The 12,318-nt window shown below is 42.2% G+C and overlaps 1 protein-coding gene across 1 annotated transcript in view; it reads right to left on the bottom strand.

Annotated features, from left to right (window-relative positions):
- LOC106580654 (AP-2 complex subunit mu-B) overlaps window positions 1–11,776 on the bottom strand; it is a 49,836-nt gene extending 38,060 nt beyond the window's left edge. The window contains exon 1 of the mRNA XM_014161949.3: window positions 11,628–11,776. The gene's annotated coding sequence lies outside the window, so the exon portion shown is untranslated. The remainder of the gene's footprint in view (window positions 1–11,627) is intronic.
- Window positions 11,777–12,318: the final 542 nt, after the last annotated feature.

Genomic DNA, 12,318 nt, shown 5'->3' with positions numbered 1-12,318 from the left:
GGCAACTCGAACCTTCAGCTCCCTCCACAGATTTTCTATGGGATTAACCTGTTATGGATAGGGGGCAGTATTTTCACGGCCGGATAAAAAAACGTACCCGATTTAATCTGTTTATTACTCCTGCCCAGAAACTAGAATATGCATATATTGTTTGATTTGGATAGAAAACACCCTAAAGTTTCTAAAACTGTTTGAATGGTGTCTGTGAGTATAACAGAACTCATATGGCAGGCCAAAACCTGAGAAGATTCCAAACAGGAAGTACCCTCTCTGACCATTTCTTGGCCTTCTTTAGCCTCTTTATTGAAAACAGAGGATCTCTGCTGTAACGTGACACTTTCTAAGGCTCCCATAGGCTATCAGAAGGCGCCAGAACGTTGAATGATGACTCTGCAGTCCCTGGCTGAAAAACAGTAGCGCATTTGGATAGTGGTCGATCTGAGAACAATGAGACAGGCGTGCGCATGCACGTGAAGAGTCCATTTTACATTTTCAGTCTTTGAACGAAAACGACTCCCGGTCGGAATATTATCGCTATTTTACGAGAAAAATCGCATAAAAATTGATTTTAAACAGCGTTTGACATGCTTCGAAGTACGGTAATGGAATATTTTGACATTTTTTGTCACGAAACGCGCCGGCGCGTCACCCTTCGTTACCCTTCGGATAGTGTCTTGAACGCACGAACAAAACGCCGCTATTTGGATATAACTATGGATTATTTGGAACCAAACCAACATTTGTTGTTGAAGTAGAAGTCCTGGGAGTGCATTCTGACAAAGAACAGCAAAGGTAATCCAATTTTTCTGATAGTAAATCTGAGTTTTGTGAGTACCAAACTTGGTGGGTGTCAAAATAGGTAGCCTGTGATGGCCGGGCTATCTAATCAGAATATTGCAAAATGTGCTTTCACTGAAAAGCTATTTTAAAATCGGACACTGCGATTGCATAAAGGAGTTCTGTATCTATAATTCTTAAAATAATTGTTATGTTTTTTGTGAACGTTTATCGTGAGTAATTTAGTAAATTCACCGGAAGTGTTCGGTGGGAATGCTAGTTCTGAACGTCCCATGCTAATGTAAAAAGCTGTTTTTTGATATAAATATGAACTTGATTGAACAAAACATGCATGTATTGTATAACATAATGTCCTAGGAGTGTCATCTGATGAAGATCATCAAAGGTTAGTGCTGCATTTAGCTGTGATTTTGGTTTTTGTGACATTATATGCTAGCTTGAAAAATGGGTGTCTGATTATTTCTGTCTGGGTACTCTCCTGACATAATCTAATGTTTTGCTTTCGTTGTAAAGCCTTTTTGAAATCGGAAAGTGTGGTTAGATAAAGGAGAGTCTTGTCTTTAAAATGGTGTAAAATAGTCATATGTTTGAAAAATTGAAGTTTTCGGATTTTTGAGGAGTTTGTAATTCGCCACGCCCTATCATTGGATATTGGAGCGGTGTTCCGCTAGCGGAACATCTAGATGTATTAAGGTCTGGAGACTGGCCAGGCCACTCCAGGACCTTAATGTGCTTTTCTTGAGCCACTCCTTTGTTGCCTTGGCCGTGTGTTTTGGGTCATTGTCATGCTGGAATACCCATCCACGCCCCATTTTCAATGCCCTGGTTGAAGGAAGGAGGTTCTCACCCAAGATTTGACGGTACATGGCCCCGTCCATTGTCCCTTTGATGCGGTGAAGTTGTCCTGTCCCCTTAGCAGAAAAACACCCCCAAAGCATAATGTTTCCACATTCATGTTTGATGGTGGGGATGGTATTCTTGGGGTCATACGCAGCATTCCTCCTCCTCCAAACATGGCGAGTTGAGTTGATGCCAAAGAGCTCCATTTTGGTCTCATCTGACCACAACACTTTCACCCAGTTGTCCTCTGAATCATTCAGATGTTCATTGGCAAACTTCAGACGGGCATGTATATGCGCTTTCTTGAGCAGGGGGAATTTTTTTGAGCAGGATTTCAGTCCTTCACGGCGTAGTGTGTTACCAATTGTTTTCTTGGTGACTATGGTCCCAGCTGCCTTGAGATCATTGACAAGATCCTCCCGTGTAGTTCTGGGCTGATTCCTCACCGTTCTCATGATCATTGCAACTCCATGGTGGAGAGTTTGGAATCTGATTGATTGATTGCTTCTGTGGACAGGTGTCTTTTATACAGGTAACAAGCTGAGATTAGGAGCACTCCCTTTAAGAGTGTGCTCCTAATCTCAGCTCGTTACCTGTATAAAAGACACCCGGGAGCCAGAAATCTTTCTGATTGAGAGGGGGTCAAATACTTATTTCCCTTATTAAAATGCAAATCAATTTATAACATTTTTGACATGCGTTTTTCAGGATTTTTTTGTTGTTATTCTGTCTCTCACTGTTCAAATAAACATACCATTAAAATTATAGACTGATCATTTCTTTATCAGCAGGCAAATGTACAAAATTAGCAGGGAGTCAAATACTTTTCCCCCCTCACTGTATGTACAGTATGTTTCGCTGCTTGCTTAGAGTATCACTTCCGCTCAATTCGGCTTATACCGGGGCTCGAACCTAGGACCTCCGCCTCGCAAACACACGCGACTGCCCTCCTGAAGCTTCTAACCCAGCTGTGCCACGGAAAAACTAGCTATTCGTCAGCGCAGGTGGGGACACTTTAGGCTGAGTTTCACCGATCCCTCACATAAAGTGAGTTAACTAAGATATTGTAAATAAGGAAACACCAACAAGTTTAATGTATACTGATCATAAACATGAACGACTTTACTGAGTTACAGTTTATAAGGAAATCAGTGAATTGAAATAAATTGATATATTCCTCAAGGTAGCAGAATTTCAGGGAACACATTTAGTTGGGGGCGACTTAAATTTTTTTCTGGATAAGATTCTGGATAGATCCTCAACTAAAGCAACCTCAATGACAAAGTCAGCCAAATGCACTCTATCATTTATGAAAGACTTACATTTGAAAGACATATGGAGACAGCTCCACCCATAAAATAGGGATTATTTATTCCACTCCTGCCCGCATAACTCTCTTACCCAGATTGATTATTTTCTCCTATCAGTACAGGTAACCCATAGAGTTCTAGAAACTGAGTATTTATCCAGAACTATCTCAGATAATTCTCCCCTCACACTTTTTGTTTGGATGCCAGATGGAGTTCAAGGGACTTATAGATGGTGCCCAAATCCAACTCTTTTGAAATAGACAGAATTTTGTAAATTTATCAGATACCAAATTACGTTTTTCTTTGAAACAAACTGTCCGTCCCCTCCCAATAGTTTTGTACTCTGGGATACATTAAAGGCCTTTCTTCGGGGTCAAATCATTTCTTATACCACAGGTCTTACAAATGCACTACTGAATTGAATGTATTAGAGAATGAAATCCTATTACTACAAAAAGAACACAAAAAATCTGGCTCTAAAGAAACATACCGCTCGTTGGTGAATAAAAAACTAAAATATAATACCCTAAGTACTTACAAAACTGAAACGGCTATTCTTAGAAGTAGGCAAAGATAGTATGAATTGGGGAAGAAGACGCACAAAGTCTTGGCCTGGCAGATAAAAGCTGAGGAGAAAACCGAGAACCATCAACTCTATTGAAACACAGAACGGTCAAGTGTCTCACAACACGGAAGAGATGAATGATTAATTTAAACAATACTATTCTAAGTTATACACTTCTGGTGGAACAGAACCAGCAATGATAGACACATTTCTGTCAACTATTGAACTACCGCTCCTCACACAGGAAGACCAAAACGAACTAGATCGCCCCTTTACAAAAACAGAAATCGAAAAGGAAATTTCCTCTCTACAATCCAGCAAATCACCAGGAGAAGATGGGTTCCCCCAGAGTTTTATAAGGAGTTTAAGGATTTGCTTATTCCTCTCTTGATGGATGTTCTAAATTTAGCTGCTGAGACGCAGAGTTTACCGGACTCCTTTTCCACGGCTATTATAACAGTTATACATAAAAAAATAAAGATCCTCTACAATGTTCTTCCTATAGGCCGATCTCTCTCCTCAATGCCGACAATAAATTGATTTCTAAGGTGATGGCTATTAGATTAGGACAATATTTGCCAAACCTGATTAGCACCGATCAAACAGGCTTTATACAGAAAATATCCTCCACCAATAATTTGCGCAGGTTATTCAACGTAATTCACATGGCCAGTGTGAGGAGAGATCCTAGTATAGCAGTATCTCTAGACGCTGAAAAGGCCTTTAATAGGCTGGAGTGGCCATACCTATTCAAATTTAACCTTGGTCCTTCGTTTGTCAACTGGGTTAAAACGTTATACTATAAACCAAGCCAAGATCACAACTAATGGCATGATGTCAGCCACATTCCCACTCTTTAGAGGTAGTAGACTGAGCTGTTCACTTTCCCCGCTCCTTTTTGTGCTAGCCACAGAACCCCTGGCGGAGGCCATAAGAACGGATCCTGGCATAAAGGGCTTTCTGGTGGGCCAGATAACGCATAAGACCTCATTGTTCGCAGACAACATTATTTTGTTCCTCTCTGACCCGACCTGGTCTCTCTCAAAACTACAGGCGCTTTTGGGTACATATAGCTCTATATCAGGTTACAAAGTCAACATGGACAAAAGTGAAATACTTCCACTGACTCGCTTTGACTATAGCATCTGTGAACGAACGGGTCCGTTCAGTTGGTCGCCACAGGGGTTCAAATATCTAGGAATCACAGTTGATAATGACTTAACTACTCTGTCTTGGTTCAGAAGGTGGTGAATGACTTGAATAGATGGATAGATCTGCCTCTCACATTATTTGGGAGAATTAGCTGTATTAAGATGAACGTTCTGCCTAAGATGATGTACCTATTTTTATATTTACGAATAACCCTACCCAAGAGTTTCTTTAAGTCCTTTAACAAGACCATAAGACAATTTGTACGGAACGGTAAAACCCCAAGGGTTAGCCTGGACAAATTAACGTGGGAGGCCTCTGCCTACCAAATTTCAAGATGTATTATTGGGCAGCGCAAATTATATTAATTTCGTTCCTATTTTAAACTGAACCAGCACCTTCTTGGACTCAGATGGAAATGTTTGCTCTTAATGAAGAGGTTGGGAGTAATATTATCTACAAGTGGAACCCCAAGACTATATCAACAAAAACAAGCAATACCTGTACCATCAATTTAGTAAGATCTTGGTATGAAATCCGTAAGTTATTTGGTATGAAACAAGACTTGTCACCCAAAACACCCATGTGGCACAACAGACTCCTGCCAATGATCTTGGATAGCAACATTTTTCAACAGTGGCATGAGAAGGGAATAACGCATTTAGAACATTGTTATATAGATAGGGTACTTATCTCATTTGAGCAACTAAAAGAAAAATACCAGTTATCCAATTATCATTTATTTTGGTATTTACAGTTAAAACTTGCTCAGAAGCACTTTTGGAGATATGACTTTACCAAATCTATCAAGTATTGAACAACTACTCCATAATAACACTGATACATACATATTTATATCCAGTGTACTCATTGCTAATGCAACAATGCCCAAAACCAGATGTACATAAGTCAAGAGAGCGATGGGAATCTGATTTGAATACTACAATTGATGAGGGTCTATGGTCGGACCTATGCCAAGATAGCGTGTCAGCGACCATCAACTCTAGATTAGAGGTCGACCATGGCCGGGTCGATTAATTAGGGCTGATTATCACGTTTTCATAACAATCGGTAATCTGCATTTTGGGTGCCGATTGCATTGCAATCCACGAGGAGACCACCTGTTACGCGAGTGCAGCAAGGAGCCAAGGTAAGTTGCTAGCTAGCATTAAACTTATCTTATAAAAAACAATCAATCTTAATATCATCAACCATGTGTAGGGATTATGTTACTAGTTTAACTAGCTTGTCCTGTGTTGCACATAATCAATGCAGTGCCTGTTAATTTATCATCGAATCACAGCCTACTTCACCAAACGGGTGATGATTTAACAAACGCGCATTCGCTTCAGGGTATACGCAGAGGTTTGGGCCGCCTGGCTCGTTGCGAACTGTGTGAAGACCATTTGTTCCTAACAAAGACAGTAATTAATTTGCCAGAATTTTACATAATTATGACATAACATTGAAGGTTGTGCAATGTTACAGCAATATTTAGACTTAGGGTTGCCACCCGTTCGATAAAATACAGAACGGTTCCATATTTCACTGAAAGAATAAACGTTTTGTTTTTAAAATGATCGTTTCCGGATATGACCATATTAACGACCTAAGGCTCGTATTTCTGTGTGTTTATTATATTATAATTAAGTCTATGATTTGATATTTGACAGAACAGTCTGACTGAGCGGTGGTAGGCAGCAGCAGGCTCGTAAGCATTCATTCAAACAGCACTTTCCTGCGTTTGCCAGCAGCTCTTCGCAATGCTTGAAACACAGCGCTGTTTATGACTCCAAGCCTATCAACTCCCGAGATTAGGCTGGCAATACTAAAATGCCTATAAGAACATCCAATAGTCAAAGGTGTATATGAAATACAAATGGTATAGAGAGAAATAGTCCTATAATTCCTATAATAACTACAATCTAAAACTTCTTAACTGGGAATATTGAAGACTCATATTAAAAGGAACCACCAGCTTTCATATGTTCTCATGTTCTGAGCAAGGTACTTTAAACGTTAGTTTTTTTACATGGCATATATTGCACTTTTACTTTCTTCTCCAACACTGTGTTTTTGCATTATTTTAACCAAATTGAACATGTTTCATTATTTATTTGAGACTAAATAGATTTTATTTATGGATTATATTAAGTTAAAATAAAAGAGTTCATTCAGTATTGTTGTAATTGTCATTATTACAAATATGTATATAAAAATCAGCCGATTAATCGGTATCGGCTTTTTTGTCCTCCAATAATCGGTATCGGTATTGAAAAATCATAATCGGTCAACCTCTACTCTAGATATAGACGTATACATTACAACTTCCTCCACCAACTCTATCTGACACCTCAGAGGTTACATAGATATAACCCAGAAATATCAGAAATGTGTTTTAGATGTGGAACAACAGAAGGCACATTTTTGCATTCTACTTGGCAGTGTACTAAATTACAAGCCTTCTGGCATGATGTTTGTGACATCATGCCAGAAGGGATCAGAAGGGACCTCCCTTCTCCCTTTATTATGGAGGTCCCTTCCCACTTGACCCTGAAATATGCCTTCTGGGTAACTTCACAAATGTGAATTCGAAGAATAACTTCAAAATAAAATTTACAGATATGGCCCTTGCCACTGCAAGAAAATGCGTTGCATTGACATGGAAATCGGATTCCCCTCTCCCAATTACAAGATGGCTCTCTGAAATGAATGTGTATTCCTATGGAGATTACCTATGCTTTAAGAAATAAATTCAACCACTTTGTTTTCACAATGGCAACCATTCCTGGACTATATGAAAACACTTCCATTGAGGTTGGTGGAGGTGAGCTTGTAGATCGATGTAGCTATTGTCTCTCTGTAATGTACTGTTTGTATTACTTTGTGTATATGTTGGTATCTCTTGTCATTTGTCTTATTTAGTTATTTGTATTATTACTATTCTAATTTAACTAATTTATTATTTGTATTTTGTAATTTGTCATTGTTTTAAGTTATTTTATTTTGGGGGGTGGGGACCATTGATTTACTTTTTGTAGTAGTATTTACTCTTGCTGTGTTGTATTGTTCTGTTGTTGAATAATTGAAAAAATATATATAAAAAAAATAAATGTAAAGTAAGAATTGAACTTGTAAATGTTAATTCATAGTTGTAACAACTGTCACGCCCTGACCTGAGAGAGCCTTTTTATGTCTCTATTTAGGTTTGGTCAGGGTGTGATTTGGGTGGGCATTCTATGTCTGTATTTCTATGTTGGGGATTGCTTTGTTTCGGCCGGGTATGGCTCCCAATCAGGAACAGCTGTACATCGTTGTTGCTGATTGGGAGTCATACTTAGGCAGCATGTTTTTCCTTTGGGTTTGGTGGGTAGATATTTTCTGTTTAGTCATTTGTTACCTGACAGGACTGTTTGGCTGTTGTCTTTTGTTTATTTGTAAAGTGTTCTCTTTTTTCAATTAAATAACAAAGATGAGCACTAACCACACTGCGCCTTGGTCTACTACTTCAGACAGCCGTTACAGATCTACCCACCAAAAACAGACCAAGCAACGTGGAGGGGAGCAGCACCAGGAGTGGAGGAAGCAGCGTGCTCGGGAGGTGATGGCATCCTGGTCGCTGGAGGAATTGGAGGGAAGAATAGACTGGACTTGGGAACAGCTATTTGACCATTGCAACAACCTGCCGGGGAAGCAGGTGGAGGTGAAGAGGCAGCCCCAAAAATTCTTTGGGGGGGGGGCACACGGGGCGATTGGCGGAGTCAGGCGTTAGACCTGAGCCAACTCCCCGTGCTTACCGGAAGCGGCGCGGTACTGGTCAGGCACCGTGTTATGCGGTAGAGCGCACGGTGTCTCCAGTGCGCGCTCATAGCCCGGTGCGCTACATCCCAGCCCCCCGCAAGTGCCATGAAAGAGTGGGCATCGAGCCAGGACGGGTTGTGCAGGCCGTGCGCTCTAGACCTCCAGTGCGTCTTCAGGACCCGGTCTATCCTGTGCCTGCGCCCAGAACCAGGCCTCCTGCATGTCTTCCCAGCCTGGTGAGTCCTGTGTCTGCGCCCAGAGCCAGGCCTCCTGCATGTCTTCCCAGCCTGGTGAGTCCTGTGCCTGCGCCCAGAGCCAGGCCTCCTGCATGTCTCCCCAGCCTGGTGAGTCCTGTGCCTACGCCCAGAGCCAGGCCTCCTGCATGTCTCCCCAGCCGGGGAATCCTGTGCCTGCGCCCAGAACCAGGCCTCCTGCATGTCTTCCCAGCCTGGTGAGTCCTGTGCCTGCGCCCAGAACCAGGCCTCCTGCATGTCTTCCCAGCCTGGTGAGTCCTGTGCCTGCACCCAGAGCCAGGCCTCCTGCATGTCTTCCCAGCCTGGTGAGTCCTGTGCCTGCGCCCAGAGCCAGGCCTCCTGCATGTCTCCCCAGCCTGGTGAGTCCTGTGCCTGCGCCCAGAGCCAGGCCTCCTGCATGTATTCCCAGCCTGGTGAATCCTGTGCCTGCCCCCAGAGCCAGTCCGGAGCCACCCGAGCCGCCCGCCAGTCCGGAGCCGCCCGAGCCGCCTGCCAGTCCGGAGCCGCCCGAGCCGCCCGCCAGTCCGGAGCCGCCAGAGCCGCCCGCCAGTCCGGAGCCGCCAGAGCCGCCCGCCAGTCCGGAGCCGCCAGAGCCGCCCGCCTGTCCGGAGCCGCCAGAGCCGCTCGCCAGCCGGGCGCAGCCAGAGTCGCCCTCCAGTCCGGGGCCCGCTGCGAGGGTCCCCAGTCCGTGGTCGGCGGCAGGAGATCACGCTCTAGGGGAGCCAGTGAAGTGGGGTGAGCCAGTGGTGGAGCGGGGTCTGCGTCCCGCTCCAGAGCCCCCACCGCAGAGAAATGCCCACCCAGACCCTCCCCCATAGGTTCAGGTTTTGCGGCCGGAGTCCGCACCTTTGGGGGGGGTACTGTCACGCCCTGACCTGAGAGCCTTTTTATGTCTCTATTTAGGTTTGGTCAGGGTGTGATTTGGGTGGGCATTCTATGTCTGTATTTCTATGTTGGGGATTGCTTTGTTTCAGCCGGGTATGGCTCCCAATCAGGAACAGCTGTACATCGTTGTTGCTGATTGGGAGTCATACTTAGGCAGCATGTTTTTCCTTTGGGTTTGGTGTGTAGATATTTTCTGTTTAGTCATTTGTTACCTGACAGGACTGTTTGGCTGTTGTCTTTTGTTTATTTGTAAAGTGTTCTCTTTTTTTCAATTAAATAACAAAGATGAGCACTAACCACACTGCGCCTTGGTCTACTACTTCAGACAGCCGTTACAACAACGTACGTTTACAGATCTAATTTAACATTTATGTTTCAAGTTTCGAGCATGGCTTTTCTAACGATCATAACAATTTACTTATGGATTTTCTTACAATCCTAATGATATGTACGTTCAACCTTTTGGCAGCTATCTCGCTCCATAATCGCACTGCCTGAGGCAAATGGTGGTCACACTTGATACCGACTGGTTTTTTGGTCCACGCACCTACCCTTTTTAAGGTATCTGTGACCAACAGATGCATATCTGTATTCCCAAATCAAATTGTATTTGTCACATGCGCCGAATACAACAGGTGTAGACCTTACAGTGAAATGCTTACTAAAAAGCCCTTAACTAACAATGCCGTTTTAAGAAGAAAAAAAAACTGAAATAAAGTATAGCTACAGTAAAATAACAATAGCGAGGCTACCGGTACAGAGTTAATGGTCGAGGAAATTGAGGTGATATGTACATGTAGGTAGAGTTATTAAAGTGACTATGCATACATAATAACAGAGAGTAGCAGCAGCGTAAAGTGGGGGGGGGGGGGGGGGGGGGGGGGGGTAGAAGCTGCAAATAGTCTGGGTAGCCATTTGATTAGATGTTCTGGAGTCTTATGGTTTGTTTAGCTGTTTAGAAGCCTCTTGGACTTAGACTTGGAGCTCCGGTACCAGTCATGTGAAATCCACATACATTAGGGCCTTATGAATTCATTTTAATTGACTGATTTTCTTATATGAACTGTAACAGGGAAATCTTTGAAATGGTTGCGTTTACATATTTTTTCAGTATAATTAGCACATTTTCTTCCCATTTAACTGCATTGTTGGCAAAGGCCTCGTAAGTAAACTGTTGTATTCGGCGCATGTGACAAATACAATTTTATTTGAGGATCCATCCATTCAAAGACTGGAGAACCAGCGGGATCAACACTGAGATCCTATTGAATTACTAATTCCATGCATCAACATGTCTTCAGCGTTCTAGAATAGTCTAGCAGCTAATATTAGCCAGTTAACCTTCATAACAACTCTGAACGCATTTGGTGTGTGTTTATTTTGACAATTTGAGATTGCAATGGCCTGTGAACATCATCAGTTGCAAGGTGGCAGATACATGAAATACGAGTTATAATGTCGTTATTACATCGATTCGCATGGGGATGCAGCAAACCAAGGTACCTAGCTCGCTAATGTCAGCTAATGTAAGAGGTTTTGAAATGAGCTATCTAGCTAACCTCTACTAGTACTACTGTACTGATAGATGTCTGCCTGACCGGAAAACTAGCTACTGTGGCTAGCTAACGTTATCCATCACTGATAACGAACTAGCTATACATTTTGTAGCCATCGCCGTTAGGGTATTCTATCCTATTGTGTATTCCCATAACTATACCGTTTTTTCAACATCACACAACACAGTTATTGGTTCCAAATTGACTTTTAAAATCAACTTGCTAGTGTAACAGCACCGGTTACACTAGCATGCGAAATGTGGCTGATTAGCTAGCAAACTACCATTGTCACGACTCGTTTGCTCTCGTCTCGGGCAAATTTTTACTGCATTGCTCCTGTTCTCACCGGTCTCCCTTGCACTCACCTGGAGCTGTACAGGCCAATTTACCCGAAAAGCCGCAACTACGTGTCCTAAAAGCACTAATTTTGAAACAGGATGGTTAAGATCAAGGTTTTTATTTCACTCACTTTCTTACTCCAATTCAAGATGTCGACCGCTCCTAGCTCCAAAGAGACTCGCTGTCAATTGACAATGAAGCGGATTATAGGGCAGTGAGCACCCACATCTACTAGCCCTGCTGGATTTATATATTTCAACGGTCGTATTGCTTTATCAAGACTAGCATGTACTGTAATGGCATTGGATGTTCCCCAAGCAACAATGAAAGTAGTAGACATTCAACTTTTAGATTTAGTTTGGTGGAATAAACCACACTATTTAAAAAGGGTATTATGTACCATTTTTAATCCGGCCCAATTTGCAAAACCTGTTTGAAAAGATGTATGAGGTATTTTTATGTTATTTTTAACATATTTTTACTGACCGGAATATTACGTTTTTTCCTGAACATCATACCACCAGTTGGTCATAATTGTGACCTCTATCTGACCAGATGGTCATAATTCTGACCACTATATTATGTGCTATATTAGGAAGCCTTCTGGTCATAGTTAAAGATGCAATGTGCAGAAATCGCTCTGCCATTTCCTGGTTGTTGAAATTCTAATAGTTAGCCTAAATTCAGTTTATGTGACAAAACAATCAGTATTTGTGTAGACAATCATTTACCATTTAAACCGCTGTGAAATTTTCCATACCCAAAAATATTGTATTTTCAGCTTTTTGAAACTGGTGTGCAAAACCGAAAGTAAAAAACAC

The sequence above is a fragment of the Salmo salar genome, chromosome 20 (genome assembly GCF_965601325.2).
Source record: "Salmo salar chromosome 20, fSalSal1, whole genome shotgun sequence".
NCBI classification, from domain to species: domain Eukaryota; kingdom Metazoa; phylum Chordata; class Actinopteri; order Salmoniformes; family Salmonidae; genus Salmo; species Salmo salar.
Note: the sequence above shows the minus strand (reverse complement) of the source record. Positions and strands in the feature narration are given on the sequence as shown.